Below are 17,306 nucleotides of genomic sequence, written 5' to 3' on the forward strand. Positions count from 1 at the left end.
ATTCCTGGCCAGGCCCCCCCCCGCCCGCCCCATCACCCCTTCTCCTCCCCGCTGTTAGTGCTGCACCTTGGGAAGCAGCTGTACCGAACACGGCATTATCAGGCAAAATTGCACTGTGTTCTATATATTGTATTAGGGAAACACAGGCGCACGGCATGATTGATTCTCCCCTGGGGTCCGCCATTAAAAATGTATAGAACTACTCATGCAAAGTCCCATTTACACACGGGTCTTTTGTGAGGACATTAAGCCCGCCATCGTTCGTCAGTCATTTCCCCACCGTTAGGGATCTGCTCCTATTTATTACTGTGAACAAACCACCATTGATTCTAGTCTCAGCTCCTTATGGGGCATGCAGGGTCGCCAAACTCAGCCGGTGGGGAAGCGTATACTTAAGAGAGTGCAATCCAGAGCTATTTCAGTCTCCGCGCTGGTTCTCTGTATGAGCTTGGGCAAATGGCTTCAGCTCCCTGCCTCAGTTTCGCCATCCAGCACTGAGATGGTAGGGAAAATGCATCTAAGGATGGAAGGGTTGTAAGCTTTAATTAAGTGGTTTGAGACCCTCACTTAAGGTGAGATTACACATTACAATTACATCTTGTTAAGAGCACTTAACACTTGAATGATCACACATTGAGGCTCATTAACAAGTGCTAAGTGCTTTTTAGGCATTTTAAAGTTAGCCACTTTGGGTGAGGATTATTTTTGAGCTGTGCTACACAGCTTGAGTTAGCTTCTGGGTACTCATCTAGATAAAACCACCAATTTGCAGTCCTCTAGTACCCCAGGAGACACTGCTACTAAGTCAGGGGTGGGCAAATGTGGCCCGGGGGCTAGATGCGGCCTGCCAGGCAATTCTATCCGGCCCGCAGGGCCTGTAAAAAGTTTAGAAAATTAACGTTTAGCTGCCTGTCATGCGGCCCTCGATGGCTTGCCAAAACTCAGTAAGTAGACCTCTGCCCAAAATAATGGCCTGCCCCTGTACTAAGTGGACTCGCTATCATCCAGCCCCCTATGGCCCTGGACTGAGCACTGGGAACAGCTGGGCAACAAGTGGATGGAGATGGGGAGAAGGGAGAGGGAGGGGAAAAGGGGTGAAAGAGGGGAGGGGAGCCAGGACTGGAGGGGGGAAGAGGGAGTGAGGAGTGGATGTGTGGGGGAACAGGAATGGCTTGCTAGCAAAGATAAAGCCTTCCTCTCCCGCTTGCTGGGCTGCTTTATTTAGACTGCACGCGCTTTGGGGCAGGGACATCTCCTGTCCAATGCCTTATACAGCACCTAGCAGGCTTCACTTGAGGTGTCTAAAGGCCATGGCAACAAATAATACTAATGTGCCATATAAATGCAGGGAAGCAGTAGTCTATATTGCATTAATCAGGTTCGTTTTATTTGGCGGGGTACGGACTGAATCGTGCATCATTTCACAGCTCCCAGCTTTGAAAATCATTTCAGCTTTCAGTGCAATTCCCCTCCCCCAGAGCCCGCCCGAGCACCTTGCAGAGTCAAAAAGACAAATTTCCCAGGGCTTCAAAGGCTGAGCAGGGCAGTGCCTTTCCACTCAAACCCATCGCTCATGCTCCTGGAACATCCAAACCGCATAACAGCCTGTGTCCTCTCTCACCCACCCTCTGCCCTGCTGCCAAATCCCGACATAAAATCAGCTGTTTGACCAGACTCCACTTTGCTGGAACAGCCCCAACCCAGCACAAGGCAGAGTCGTGGCAATGCCGGTGCATAAGGGCCGCACACAAAGCTCACCGAAATCTCTGGGAGGACTGACACTGCAGGAGTGACCGGAGACCCCGGGCAGGGGCAGCTCTGCCCCCTGGGAAGCCCTGTGATGCCCAGAGTAGCACCAGCTGCTGCAGCACCAATTGCAGCAGCACCACCCGCCACTGCTGCAGCTGCGGCAATTTTTGCATTCCCAAACCAACACAAAAACAGTACCTGGGACTGCTGCCTAGGTAAGGTGGAGTGGCCACAGCTACTGTTAGCAACCCAACAGAGCACACAATGAGAGACTGGAAGCCACGCACCTTGTATCTGGGGAAGGTATGGAGGCATCGTTGCCACCGTTTCTCATATTCTGCTTTGTTTTTCAAGTCTCAGACACCTGGAGTCGTGGGAGAACTAGAAACTTCTTGTGGACTTATCACATTTGCAGACAGGACGTGCAAAAAATGCATCTGGAAGGCTTGGAAAACAGACGGCAGTTCATTTAAATGAGGGCTCGCTTGTTTGTTTGTTTGAAGTTTTGCAGTATTGAAGCCCGTCTCTATTTTAGGGGCTTTGCCATGTGATTTTTGAGCACGTGGGGTTGGCCCACAGTGGACTCAAGCTGGGAGAAAGGAGCTGCTCTCAGCCCTATTTCACAGTGCAGGGTATTAAAGCATGCAGAGAGGCTAAGGGTTTTGACCAAAGTCACCCAAGAGTCAGTGGCAGAGCCAGGGACATACCTAGATCCTCTAGATGAACAAGCTCACCCACCCTTCCTCCTAACCCAGGCCCTACATGAGGTCAGGACTCGGTCTTCAGACCCTTGAAGGCACAGAGAAAGAAGGAACCAGGAGGGCGGCAGACGGCCGAGTCGTTAGCTGGGATGCACGGCTGGCCAGGCTGCCTTCGGATCACGCTTCATGGCCAGGATTTCAATAACAGGGCATAAGTGTCTCAGAAGGGCCCTTAAACATATGGCCAAATGGATGCCCATCCGTGGGAGGACTCTTCTAGCTACAGATTTCAAAGGGACGCCTGGATCTGACCCTTCCTAAGTACAAAGCCGGCTGTCGGAAAAGGACTATGTCAATACACAGAAATTACATGTTCCGCCACATTGCCCGGTAATTGCATCTCCAAAAAAGTAATTACCACATAACCTGCTCTGCGGCTCCAGAGACAATACATTATTTATTTACCCGGTAACAACATGGCAACCCCGAAAATTCCCTCGGCAGCACAGCAGGGGCCTTCGGCGGCAATCGCAAAGCCCCACCGTTCCCGGGCGTGAGCACTTGGGCATGAACACCCTGCCCTCCATCTCCCTGCTGAGAGAGATGCTACGACAGGCAGCCATGGAGTCAGCCAGGGGTCTAAGTTACAGCAGCTTTGCACACGCCGAGACATAGGGACAGTGCTCGAGTTGTTTCTCCTTCCTATTCATGCTCTGGACTGAACTAAACGCATCTTCCCAGGAACGATACTTTGATTTTAATGAGTGCCATTTTGAGCATCACCCGACTGCACCCTGAATGGTCCAGTGATCAGCTACGGCCTGGACCGCACAGCCGGGAAGCCAGAGGGTCACACGGGAATTTTGCTGAGCCTTGCCCTTTCAGGGCTGCCCCAGACCAATGCCATCGATGAAGCCAGCATCACCACCGGCTGCGAGCAATGAATCTGGAGAGCAGCGCTCCTCTGGGGCACGCTCGGGGCTGGCATCTCAGCTATGGAAAGGTTAATTTGAAACACCATCTCTCACTCACTTAACATCAACTGGGCCTCTTTAGAGAGAGCGTATAGATCCGTGGCTGGGATTTCGCCCAGCACAGCAGAAAAAACCGGAGCTACATGTAAATTTTACACCTTAATAACCCAGGCAAGGAAGATACATCAAGCAAAAGTGCTGGGCACATCCGCTGAGACTGTGAAGGGAAAGCAAAGGAGGCAGAGTTGCAATTAATATGGCCACGGAGGCCCTTTCTTTTTCTGGCTAAGTAGGATCACCTGGGCTGTTTCGGATGCCACGTGCCAAAGAACCATCTAACCAAGGAGACGGGAGCAAGGTCTTTTGGCCGGGAGGCTGGACTAGGAGCCCACAGGCCTGGGAGATGTTCCCAGCTCCTGTCTTCGTTAGATCATCACCTCTTCCGAGCAGGAACAGTCTCGCTAAGGGTCTGCACTGCACAGAGCACGGCGCAGGGGGCTCCGGGTACTTCTCTCACCCCTGGGGTCAGCCCATGCAGCTAGTAGAGCCCCTCCCCATGGAAACTGGAGTTTTCAGGTGAAAATTTAAAAGCTTGAAAGTTTTTGCTGAAAAAAGAACAAATTCAGGGGAAGCAGGCGCTTTTTGCGAAGATGAATCATTAAAGTCCAAACCCCATTTTCTGCTGGAAAACCTGCAATCCTCCTATGGATGTATCAGGATGCATTTAACAATCTCGACAACTTCAAACAGTCCTCTGTGCTGCCCTAGCACCCATGTTTCCAATATTTAACACCCAAATCAAGAGAGGCACCGGGGGCTGCCATGTTACACCTCCACGGGCCTGTCCTCAAAATGAAGTCACAGGCAGCACCAGGGAGAAAAACTAGGTGTTCAGAGGACCGGAGAGTTCCCAAATAACAAGTGCAAACACTTCTGCTGGAAGCAGCCTCTGAGCTCCTGGAGTCTGCGCTGCCCGGCTAGAATAAGCAGGTGCATAATTGTCCTAAACACGGCTGTAGCAGGTGTCGGCAGGCGCTGCTGTTACACACGTCCTTCCTGTGCGAACAAGTGTTCAGTCTTGGGGAGAGATGCGGTGCCGGTTCTGTCATACAAAGGGGTGGGAAAGGGGAGCTGTGAAGGCAGTGGACGTTTTCTTGGTGTTCGGCCCCAGTGGAGGTGCAACTAGATGACCTCTGGAGGTCCCTTCCAGCCCTACTTCTCTCTGACTCGATGCACTCCCAGGGCAAAGGTGCTCCCAGGGGACGGGGCTGTGATACCGGGCCGACCCCAGCTGTCTGCGAGCACCGCTGCTCCAAGGCTGCTGTACATGGCCAGCGCTGCAGTTGCTTCCCTGCACAGGCCTGAGATCTGCTTCTGCTCGGCAGCGTGGCAACACCATGAGCATGAGCTCGGAGCACCACCCCAACCCCTGGATGTGAGGAAACGGGGGGAGAGAAGGGCTGCTAAAGCAACAAGTCACTCCACTCCTCCCTGCTGTACGCTGCGAGCCAGCAAGTGTCCCATGCGTAGCTCCCAATCCCCCTTAGCTAGGACCTCTTTTCCTTCAGGGCTGTGGGCTGAGCAGGCTAAGCGATGCTGTGATATGGAGCATGTGACATGGCCTTGTCCTCTGGCTGGAGGGGGAACAAATATCTGGCAGTGCAATCAGGCAAGGAGGGCAAAGGGGCTCAGTTTGCACATCAACCTGCTGCCCAGCCTGGTCCAGGAAACCCTGGAGAAGCCCTGGGAAACTCCCGGGGCAAAGGGAGACCCCAAGTCTGCAAGGAAGGTGGTTATCAGGACCGGCCGCAGCTTGTGGCCCCATGAAAATTCAATCCGAGCTCCAGCCTCTCCCCACACCGGCTGCAGCTCCGATCACATCCCTCCATCTGGGCCTGGGTTGCTAATCAATAGAGGGGCTCACCTCACCTCACCTCACCTCGCCTCGCCTAAGCAGCCGGGCTGGGATCCTGGGGCATCAGCTCTGCCAGTACCAATGCATGCATGTCCTCCACCCTCCGGCACAGCCCGGCCACCCTCTCGGAGCGCCCCGGGCCAGTGCACGCAGCGTGCCGTTCCCATCCCGCACCGGTGGTGAGCTCAACCCCACGATCTCTGGCACGGGACCCGAGCGAAAGCAGCTTCTACTACTGCCGCTGGCTTCAGACTTCTTCATTAGCCTTGCCATTGCCATTAGGGCCATGAATCATCTGGGTACTTGAAAGGCTTGAGCAAGAGGGAGGCTGCAGGAGACCAGGCATTATCTCACGGACGTGGGAGCCCAGGATTCGACCCCCCTTCTATGCCACATGTGTCCTGCGTGACCTTGGCAAAGTCACTTCGTCCCTCCTGCTGCAACTCCCTCATGAGTAAAACTGGGAGAGTCACCCCCTCCTCTGCCCCAGGATGAATACCTCGAACCAAAGCTGTCCAATGTGTGGTCTAGAGGCCCCATCCAGCTCCTGAGAGGTTAGTCTGCTTCCCCCGCTCCTCCTGCTGGTCCAGAGACCCCAGGCTCCCTCTCCTCCTTCCCTTGGCCCCCAAGGGTGGTGTAGCACAGCCCACAGGTCTGAGAGATCTGTGACTGGTTGGCTTGGGGGGGCCTGGGGACCCCACACAGTATGGTGTGGGTGGGGGAAGGAGGGTGCCCACTGGGCAGTGGGAGCGTGCTCCCCGTGGCACGTGGTGCCCCCAGACACTCAGGAGCTGGACAGTCCTGCATTAGAGAGTGCAAGGAGCTCAGACACAACAGGCCACTGAAGTACGCAAGAGAATCAGCCCCTTCCGGTCAAGCATCACTGTCCACAAAGGGAAACCGAGGCAGGCGAAGTGATTCACCCAAGGCCGCAGAGATAAATCAGTGGCAAGGCTGGAATCAGGCTCCCCACCTCCGAGTCTCCCGACCGCCTTCCCTCCACCTGGCTGCCGCTCGTAACTCAGCACTGGATTAAAACATCAACCTTTTTAAAACGTTACCCATCATTTAGCCCTCAGCACAGCTCTCCCGATCAGAGACACCCAGATTTATTGGCTTGTCTGTGTGGGGATCGCTGCCGTCGACTGGAAAATGACAGGCCCGCTGAGGTGTAACATTTCATTCCACATGCTGCCGTGAATGGAGCTGGGCTTTCTGCTTACCCTGCCGTGTAGGTTTTGCCCCCTGAGCCACCAGAAGGAAATTCTGGCCTCCCTTGATTACCCACCCACAAAAAAAAGAAACCCACTGCAGAGATGGGACAAGGAACAGCACCATGCACTTCCCCGACCCTCCCTGACAACCTCCCAATCCCAACAGCCAGAAATGCTCATTTGTGGCCATGCCGCCCACCTCAGCTACACAGAAATAACCTATACTTCCACACACCTGGCGGCACAGTCGTGGTGACTTTGTGCCCAGGCTTAATCATAGCTCACGGGGCTGCCAGCCCCGTGCCGCATTGCTCAGCAGCTTTGCTGTAATACCAGGGAGCTCAGGGGCACGAGTGCCCTGCCTCTCCCAGTGGCCGTGCCAGAGGCACACACAAGCTTCACCATCCAGCAGTAAATGCCACAGCAGCTGAACAGTTAAAAGCATCTCACTACAGACTGGAAGCATGAATTCAAGCCCTTGCCAGGCCCACACCAAAGGCCATCCCTCATTGAAGCAACCATCAGTGGGCACCTGGCCATTCAAGCTGGGTTGTCGAAGACAGCAATCATGTTCTCCTACACAGCCACAATGGGGGCTCCCTATACGAATATGATTGAGAAGTAGGGCTGGAAGGGACCCTAGCCAAATCTGCCATCTCACCTCTTAGTAAAACCACTGTCAACCCTGCCACGACACACCATGTAACGCGCTAAGTAAAGCAGACGCCTGGGTGCTCAACGTCTCAGCCAATGCAAAGGTTAATATATGCTCAAAAGATCCCAGGTAGAGGGCCACGTCCCCCACTACAGAGGAAGGCAAGAGTCCAGACCACTCTGACCATGGAGTAAAATCCCTTCCTGACCCCAAATGGGGTGATCAGCCCAACCCCAAGAAGAGGGGCAAGACCCAGGAACCTCCGCCTTTAAGTCCCAGCAGGACGGGCGGGCAATTATTTTGGGTGGAGAGCCGCTTACTGAGTTTTGGCAAGCCATCAAGGGCTGCATGACAGGTAGCCAGGGGCAGATATATATTAATTTTCTAAATTTTTTAGGGGCACCGCGGGCCGGATAGAATGGCCGGGCGGGCCGCATCTGGCCCACCCCTGCAGCAGGAGCACTGGCATAGCCCAGGCAACATCCCCAGCCTTGGGTACAGCCCAAATGACAGCAGGGACTGCTACGGCTTTTTGAATCAACTCCCACCATACTCTCTTTGACCCCTAAGGCCAAGCCCTGGTCCACAGCAGGTTAGTCCATCATTTGATCCAATGCAAGGCAAGACAGCAGACTGATCCGACGGTCCCTTTCTGCCCTCTACAGCTACGAGTAAATGAAACCATTGTTTGCCACAGAGCTGGCACGCTGGATTCAGTCAACTTTGAGGAAAATGAATAATGACTTGGCATAGCCTCTTGCCATTAGTGGAACGGCTCTGCAAATGGCATCAATACTCAGCTCGTGAGAAGCGGTGACACTCCCCAATTAGCTTCCATTCAGAATCAATGAATTTTTGATATTTCACACAACATAAAAATCGAATAAAACCTGGAAATTTTTGAAATGTCAAAATGAAGCGCTACTGGCACTCCCCTTCCAAAAACAAAATCATTCCTGGTGTCAAAACAAGAAGTGTTGCTTCATCACGTCAATCCAAAATGCCGTTCTTTCTCCAAAGAGCGAGGGGGGGGGGATCAAAATGCTTCACCGAAACAGAAACTTCCCTGCAGAAAACGTCAGCTTCCACAGTGCCGCGGGTGCCAACGGGGAAGTTTTGCATGAAGAATTTCAGCCACCCCTAGAAGCTCGCAAGCGAATCCAAGCACAGGGCACCAGGATGCGACGGAGGGACTTTGAGTCGCTTGCAAAAAAAAGCAACTTCTTCCTTTCCCATTTCCAAAGTCTCAATATAAATAACAGATGGTGCTGTTACGGGCAAGGGGGAAAACGGTGTGGCCTAGCACAGGCTTGAACAGCACTAGGAGAAAAGAAACAGGAGTAAAGGATTCGCTGCAAATCATCCCAGGCAGGGAGCCTCCAGAAAGCCTGCCTTCCCCACCCCAGCCTGACAGCAATACGTAGGGGCAAGTTTCCAGCTGGAGGAAGGGGCAGGAGGAAGAGGAGGACTCGTGAAGCAGCCTGAGAACAGAAAGAGAGACTGCCGGGTACACAGCTAAGGCTGGCAAGGCAGCGCGAGCTCTGCGTTAGCCCAAGGGCAACCGGTGCTTGTGTTTGCCCGAGGGCAACCTGTGCAGGGAGCAGCGCTGCTGCTTGCAGTCCTGGAGGGATGCAGCAAGCAGGGAGGAAGCAGAGAAAAAAAGTTGTTAAAATGGAAGAAGGAAACTCAGAGTCTCCGTGATGGAGTTCGGTCAAGGCCCGGGCAAGGGGCAGGGGCAACGGTACAGACCGAGTCCATGCAATGCAAAGCTGGGACGTTACTCCGGATTGACACCAGTGTAAAGAAGAAGAGCAATTAAAGACTGCCTGGGGCGCCCAGCAGGAAGCCCCAAGCTGGCCGATGGGGAGCAAGAGGCAGGCCAGGTAGGGCTGCCACCCTGCCCCTGGGTTCAATCCCTCCTCCCCACATGCCTGAAGACCTGTCGCTGGCTCTCGGCCTCCAGGAGAAAAAGCACTCGATGAGCAATAAATCACAACGCTCCCTCTCAGCTACCGACATCTGCGCCGTCGGATGCAGGGCAGCCAGCTGGCCACGGCTCCGGCCCTCACGTGGCTATCCGTGCCAAGCCCTGCCCTCGCGGTGGCTGGCTGTAAAGCCTCATGGATCCCCCTGCCTCCCCTTGTCCCACCTCAACCCCTCCTGCCCACCTATCGCAGCCTGCAGCCGGGGATCGATCTCAGGCAGGAGCTTGAAGGAGTCAGACTACGCAGGGCAGGTGCTCGTACACACGCGTGGGGTTTTTTTCAGTCCACCCATTCTTCGTGTCTCTTTGCATCCCACAACGTAACACGACGTTAGGGCAGGCAGAGGTCTGACGTTGCAGGTACCGAGTTCTGCTCCCTCTCAGCCCTGAGGTTTCAGCCTAGTCCTGAAAAACCGTAAACCATCCCAAGGACCTAGAGCAGGGGTGGGCAAAATGCGGCCCAGGGGCCGGATGCGGCCCGTCAGGCCATTCTATGCGGCCTGCGGGGCCCCTAAAAAATTTAGAAAATTAACATTTATCTGCCCCTGGCTGCCTGTCATGTGGTCCTCGATCGCTTGCTAAAACTCAGTAAGCAGCCCTCTGCCCGAAATAATTGCCCACCCCTGACCTAGACCATCCCCAGACCCCGCCGGCACCTGCAGGAAGGCAGGCAGGTTTCCTCCGGGCCCCCTTGCCCAAAACGGCAGCTTGCTCCCATTTCCCATGCAGGCGTGTGCCCCTGTCTACGGGCACACACAGTCCTTTGCCCCACCAACCCCAACACACACACACTGCCTGTGAACAGACTCTTGCACTAATGAGTCGGTGCAGAACGCACACTGCTCGCACACTCTCTCTGCCTCGCACACGCACACCCTGGAAACACGCTGCATTCAAGAGCTTTGCCTATCTCCCTGGATACGTTTCAAACACCTGCCTCTCCCCACTGAATCCTATCTCCTGCCTTTTACATGTTGTGAATAAACAGCCAGGCTGCATCTGATGGTTACAAACCTGGGAGAATTTCATTTTGGTTTCCCTCTATTTTCTCCCGGCCTTATCTCTCGCTGGGCAGCAGAGTCGCCTGGAACAATGGCAAACACTGAACCTCTGCTTTTTAATAAAACATTAAAAAAAAAAAAAAAAAGCACATTTTTTTCCTCCCTCCACCCAAATTTATCGGCCAGGAGACAGGCGAGCGAGAGCCTTTTTTCTTGCAAACTATCGGCTGCGTCTGCATCTGCTCTGTGACAGGATGGCGGCTGATTCAGACATTTCAGCATCGAGCTGCCGCCTGGTATTTATATTAGTATTAAAATGGGGCTGGCCGATAACGGCGGCTTGCCCAAGTGGAAAGTTAACAGGCGAGAGGATCGGACAATGTCTCTCCTGTTGAGCACAGGCGACGCTTGCGGTTTTGTGAGCTGAAATGAGCGGCCGTTTTCATCCTCTTTGTCCCTCTGAAAGGCTCGGGGCCGGATCCGCGGCCGGCATTGATCAGCACCTTGCCCTCAGCTCCAGTGGAGCGACTCCAGTTTCCGCATGGCCCTGTCTCCCGCTGAGTCCCTTTATCTCCACCTCATGGGCCTATCTGTAGCTTTCAGCTGGTCGCAAGTATTCACCCATTATATCCACATCTCAGGAAAAACAGAGCTGGGTGGGCTTTTCTTTTCTCTCTTTTCTTTAATCCCTTGCTTTGACATTTAAATCGTGACAGGTCTTTGTTCGAATCCACCCCCTCACTTGAATTCACCCCGCATTGGTTTTACCATAAAAAACCATGTCCCCTCGTTTCCGAAAGACACAAGCCATGCAAAGTTTTCTTCAAAAACGCAGAGCGGCTCCTACTTGCCTTTGGATAACTGAGTTGCTGCTCAGAGCAGGCCGGGAAGCCCGCGCTTCCCCGTGCCAGCTCCCAGCACCAATACAGCTCTCCTCCTACAGCCTTGAGCGTGCCCCTCGCTGCCTCAGTTTCCCCACTCTCTAAAGCCAAGCTAATGCATATTTCCCAGCCCCATCAGGGAGCCTGCGTGGGAAGATTCATTAGTTAACCTGCAATTAGTTACTAATTAGTTTGGAAAGGGCTTTGAAGACAGAGATGAAACGTCTTGGCGATATTAAGTTCCCTACAGCAACAAACTGATCAGTAGCTGCCTAGAACTGGATGTACCAAGGCAGGCCCGAGCTGGTAGCACTACGGTTTTGCTTGGCAAGAGGCTTTGCAACGAGACGCTGCCAGCTGCAAGAGTGGGGACCTCCTCGCCACCGGATGCTCAGTACATCTGGGGAGTGCAATGTGCCAGGTGCCAAGGTCAAAATGCACCCGATAGCCACCCTTGGCACCCAGAGGCAGAGAGAAACAAGCAGCAATGTTGCATGGCATGACAGCCTGGCAGAGACCAGGGTGGGGGGACACACACCACACCTCTGGGGCCTGTACCCATTTATCAGCTCCTTCGACTGGCGATTTCAGCTGTCACAGCCGGACTGACAGGCAGGATGCCTGGGCTCTCTCTTCCCCTCCTCCTCCCAGCTCTGCAGGCAAGGCATGTAACCTCTCCACGCCGCTCCCTCTCCCGTCAAGCTGCCTGCGGCCCCCTGCTACTGCCAGGCTTAACGAGTGTCAAAAGTACATCGGAGTCCTCAGGCAAGCTGCTCTCCGAGGGATGCTGCCCGATTTCCTCAGTGGCGAGGCCCCAGGAGACCGCGGGGGAAATCCTGCTGCCTCTGCAGCCACCGGTCATCACCAGGTCACATGCCCAGCAGCTACTGCCTGCCTCTGTTTCCAAGGCCTAAAACCTCCGGACTCCCTCCTGGCATCCAGGCGGGCAGGGGAAGCCCCTGACAGATTTCCAGAGAAAGTCTATTTGAAGATAACAGTCCAGCTGACTGTTTTGATGGGCTGCTTTCGACATGCTGATTTCCCACGGTCTCTGACACATTCAGCTCTGGCTCCTGCACCGCTGCTTCCCAGAATCGGGCTGTGCTCAGTGCCGTCTGCCCACTGCCAAGGCCAGGCAGGGAAGCCGTTTTTGCAGATCTGGACAAGGCTTCAGACAAGAGGGACCTGATCCTATATACGGCATCTGGAGTTCATGGGTTAAAAGGGTAGCTACAAGCCAAGGCAGTCAAACAGTCTGCCCTGGCTTCAGTGGTCTGTCGGACAAGTACGGCTAAAGGCAAAGCAGCTTTCATAGCCAATGGCACATATCACAGCATCACACCCAGCCACCAGGCTTGCCAAGGCCAAGTGCCCGTGGACAGTGGGATCAGCTGAGATGAGCCATCAGCACAAATCCAGAGCAGGATTTGAACTCATTCCTCCACAGCCTGACCCTTGAACCGCTCTGCCCTCACACCCCTCTGGGATGAAACAAATGTGAATAGCAGAATCTTGACAAGGCTCGGTAGAGTTGGGAAACCCCAGCTTTGCCCCAAAACCCAGTGTGTGGCAGCTACGTGAGTGAGTCCACATTTGTTGTACGGCAACACCATCCAAACATGCCATTAGCCATGCCTACTACTAATAAACTAAACCAGGATGACAGCATGCAAATGAGGAAACACCATTTATCCTTGTTATCATGGCTCCCAAGGTCCCTGGTCAGGGTCAAGGCCCCCCATGTGCTGGGCACCAGACCTGGAAAGCATGAAAACTGCACTGGGCACTGCCACCTCCTGCAGCTGCTGCAGCCTAGTGGGAATCTACAGAAGGAGCGCTTGTACACATCACGGTTTTTGCCCTTTCCTGCACTGCAATGATGTGACTGTTTGCACCAGCAACCAGCACCTGATGCTTACACTGGCAGGTGGGCCCAAGGTGTCATCCAACTGTGACCAAGGGCAGGGGTCTCTCAGTCTGGTGGATCCTGGCCTGGAGTTGGCCTGTGAGGTCACTTAACAATAATTGTATCTCCATGCTAGTGAAAGGAACTGAACTGACAGTCCTGGAAGGAGCAGGGTTTGGTCCCTCTGTGGGACTGGGACAGCTGGAGAGGCATGGGCATGCCTCCTCTCCTCTTACCAACACGCCTCCAAGCTGATCCAAGGTCTGTACAGTTTTTGGTCTCCGAACCAACCCGCCAGGGGACCACAAATGCCCAAGCTGGCAGCGAGGCAACCATTTCCACAAGCACTCCCCAGACATGCCACAGCAACATGCAACTGCAAGGCACCAAACCAGACATACCAGCAGCATGCCAGAGGCCAAAGCAGGGGAGACAAAGGCAGGGCTCACAACAGGGAAGGAGTCGGTTAATATATGCCCATGGGCTCCTGCCCATGCCACAGAGGTGGGCAAAACTCCCCTTGGCCATGCCAATCTGATAGAGGGGACCGATTCCTGCCTGACCGTCAGTCTGACCCTGAGTGGAGGGGCAAGATCCTCCAGCCAGGAGCCTCTGAGCTCGTACAAGACCTTCAGAAAAGGGGATCACCGCATTTGACAGTGCAGCCAGCAAGCCCCGTCACTTCCCCTCTAATAAAATCCCTTCATTTAGGGCCTCCAAGCTGCAGCTGCTCCCAATCAAGGGCCTGGCCCTTTTCACAGGGGCCCTCCCCACCGGTAGTCAGCAAGGGCTAATAGTGAGCAAGCTCCCCTGCTGCAGCTTGAAGATCCCAGGGCTACCGCTGCAGAGTCCCGCTAAGCCACAGCAGCTGCAGGAGGTGGCCCTGCCCGTGTGGCACTCACGCTTTCCAGGCCTGGCTTGTGCATGGACTAATTGCATCTCAGGGGAGCGCTGGTTCCCAGGAGCCCTGGCTCCAGAGATCCCGACTGCACTGCGAGCAGCAGCAGCCAGACACGAGCCAGCCGGGATTGGGGTCCTCAGCGAGGGAAAGTAAACCCTGGGGGAGGAGCGGGAGGGGCTGCTTTTCCCAAGCATAGCGGGGAGAGGTTTCCTCTGGATTCAGCCGAGTTGCAGATGGATTTATGTACAGGGTAGCTGCTGGAAAAACACTCCCCCACCCTCCTCTCCCCAACACATATGCATACACAGAGCAGGATTTGCACTCTGAAACAAGAGACAGGATGGGGAAACTGAGGCACAGAGCAATGTCTCACCTGGCAGAACCGTAGCCTCCACAATCCCAGCTCCCTGGCCAAGCTGTTCCTCTAATGCACCCATTCTCGGCACATCAGCTGCCTCTAAAGCACCGCAGGGGGCCGGCTACTGTGTAGGCACATCACCACCCACTACTGGCTATGCTAGAACTGCACATCAAGGGCTCCCCCTTGCTAATAGGGGGTGCCCCTTGGCTTCAGAGGCAGGGAAGCATCCCTGCTCTCAGACCAGCGGCCTCTGAGCCCTGCCCAGGCTGCAGCCAGTTACGCCGGAGCCAGCACCCCAAGGGGAGCTGCAGCGGGGACACAGCACCGGGGAGCAACTGAGGAGCAGGCAGGGCATGGGGAGAGCCGACTGCAACGGATTGAAGGAGCCCCGGCGAAGCCTCTCCTGCCAAGATCAGCAGTGTGCCGCTGTCCCCGTCCAAACCTCATGCCCTACTTCTTCTCCCAGGGCAGAGGAACGAGGACCAGAGCAGCTTCCCTGCATGCACAGGGCTAGACGTGCAGCCCAGGCATCCTGTGCCCTTAATAGGCCAAACTCCCCCAGGCATCAGCTTACAAGGCTGGGCTTGGCCCTGCTGGCTAAAACCTCGGACATTTGGGGTTTTAGCCAGCAGGGCTCCCCTCTCCCAGCCAGTCTGTAACCCAAGGGGTGCTTGAACCATGGGGAACAGCTTGTTTTCAGCTCTCGCTCATGCATAACAAAAGGCCCTAGGTTTCCAGTAACGCCATCGCCTCCTTTCCCTCTGCCTAGGAGCAGCTGAAAGGCTCGCAGAAGCCGAGAGCTATTCAAAGTCCCCAGCCCTGAAGCCTGGAGGCAGAGGAGACCTGCGCCGAAGTCTTAGATCCATCTGCTCCATCTGCTGCTCGGCTTTCTGCTCCCTGCCCCGTGCTCTCTGTGCAATCTGCTGCTCGGCTGTCTGCTCCCTGCCCTATCTGCCACTGCGCCTCCTGTCCCCTCTCTAGTCTGCCCTTTCCAGTCCTATGCCCATAAATGCAGGACACCCTTTAAGAACTACAACCTGTGGCAGAAAGCCACCTTGGTTTCTCCCAAAAAAAATCTCTGCCCTGTGACACTGTGATTTAAATCTCTGTGCTGTGACCATTCAATTAGGATGGGCCCAGCACACAGGGGACCACACCCTCAGCCTGTCTCTTTAGGGAACTGGAGCTGGCTGCATTCCTGAGGGAGGGGGAAACCGCTCCCTCTGCCTACGGGACTTGCATCACTTACCTGGGTAAGGGGTTTCTACCTGGGGAGCTGGAATCTGCCCGGTAACAGGTGATGCATTTCAGATTGGTTGGCTGACAGCCAACTGGGGCTGACCTCCGCTGGCCCAGGTGAATGAGGTCACAGGGGCTATATAAGTTAGGACGGGGAAGGAGGCGGTCTCTCCTCTCCGGCCATGAGGTGACGCAGCAGCCAGGCAGGGGACAGAGAAGCCTTAACATCTGAAACTGGCTCTCTCCCCCCAAACTCACGAGCTAGGAACCGCCTGCCTCCAAAGGGAAACTTCACCTGCCTTTGGAAGATGCTTGTGAGTAAGCTACTCAATCTGATTAGATATTTAGCTGGAAGTATCACAGATGCGTAATCAAAAGGCTACCACAGCCAGACTGTTTGCTCTTTAGGATTTCTAGATATTGCTCTATCCTGTACCCTAGTTTACCCTACCCCCTGTAATCAATAAAGTTCTCCTTTTTGACTGGTGTGGGAGACTTATTGAGGGGTGGGTCTAAATTATGCCTAAGAGACCCCTTAGGTCTGTGGACTAAGGGAGACTATACCTTTTTGCCCCCGGACTTGGGGAAGTACCCCAAGTGCCTGTACTGGGTCGAGTACCCGTGGGACTTTAGGCCTGTGTTACCCCAAGGACACAGGGCCGCGAGACAGTCCATTCTTGGGGTGGTGGCGGCACGTTACCCCCAGACTAGCGAGTGTGCTCCGGGAGAGGGGTCGGCCGGACATAAGGCGCCCCTAGGGAGGCATTTGGAGCCTGGAAGGTGGTCGGGCGCAGGGAGGTGGGCGGCTCAACGCAGGAGCACCCCCTACTGGCCCACCTCACGTGGTGGAAACAGTGGAGGGATACGAATACCCAGCTGTGTTCCTCAGGTGGGATCTCTGCACCCGCCACACAACCCAAACTCCCCAAACACCTCAAGGATGACATTCCCTACTCAGCTGCCCCTCTCCAACCTCAGCCCCATCCCTGAGCAAAACCTCCCTGCTACAGAGCTACAGCAATCCCAGCCCCTGCAACACAAGCTGACACCTGCCCAGGACCACGTAGGGACTTTGCCCTCCGCCCGAGGATGGCACATGCATGCAAGCCCAAAAGGTCGAAGCCACACTGCCAAGGCCCGTGCCTCCTTCTTGGAGAAGCCCGGTGAAGAACAGCACGCAATTAGTAAATTAATTATCGAGCGGTAACCGAGATTTCATAGCTCCGAGCTGTCACATCAACAGCGTTTTGTCAAGCGAGATGACGCCGGGTAAAATTATGACTGCAGTGCTGGGACCAAAACGGCTTGCAGGGAGAAGGGAGGATAAAAATATAAAAGGAGGAGATAGCAGAGAACAAGATAAGTGGTTTGTGTTGCTAAATGGGCACTGGCGCAGGGACAGAATCTAAACTGTTAGAAGACAATACACGGTACAGTACCAGCAGCTTGGAAGAAGCCATTTAATTAGCAATAAGCACAAAGGAAGCTCCTGCCCGGCTCGAAAAACAAAACAGCCGGCAGCTGTGCAGGAAGCGTGCGTCTGGTGGCTAAGCCGGGGGCAGGGGGCTTCTCTGGGCCCGGGGAAAGCTCAGACCCCAGCAGTCACAGTGACACCGATCGCTGGAGAGCAGCAAGGGTCAACCTTTTGGGCAGGTGGGCTACAAATTAGCCCTGCTCACTTGCCAAGGGCTGATCTGATCACCTTCCCCTGCGCCATCTGCTGCTCTGCTCTCTGCCCTGTGCTCTCTGCCTGATCTGCTGCTCTGCTTTCTGCCCCCCCCACCGGATCTGCCACTGTGCTGTGGGCCGCCTCCCCGGTCTGCCA

The sequence above is a fragment of the Gavialis gangeticus genome, unplaced genomic scaffold, assembly GCF_001723915.1.
Source record: "Gavialis gangeticus isolate Ggan-Ray unplaced genomic scaffold, GavGan_comp1, whole genome shotgun sequence".
Lineage (NCBI taxonomy): Eukaryota > Metazoa > Chordata > Crocodylia > Gavialidae > Gavialis > Gavialis gangeticus.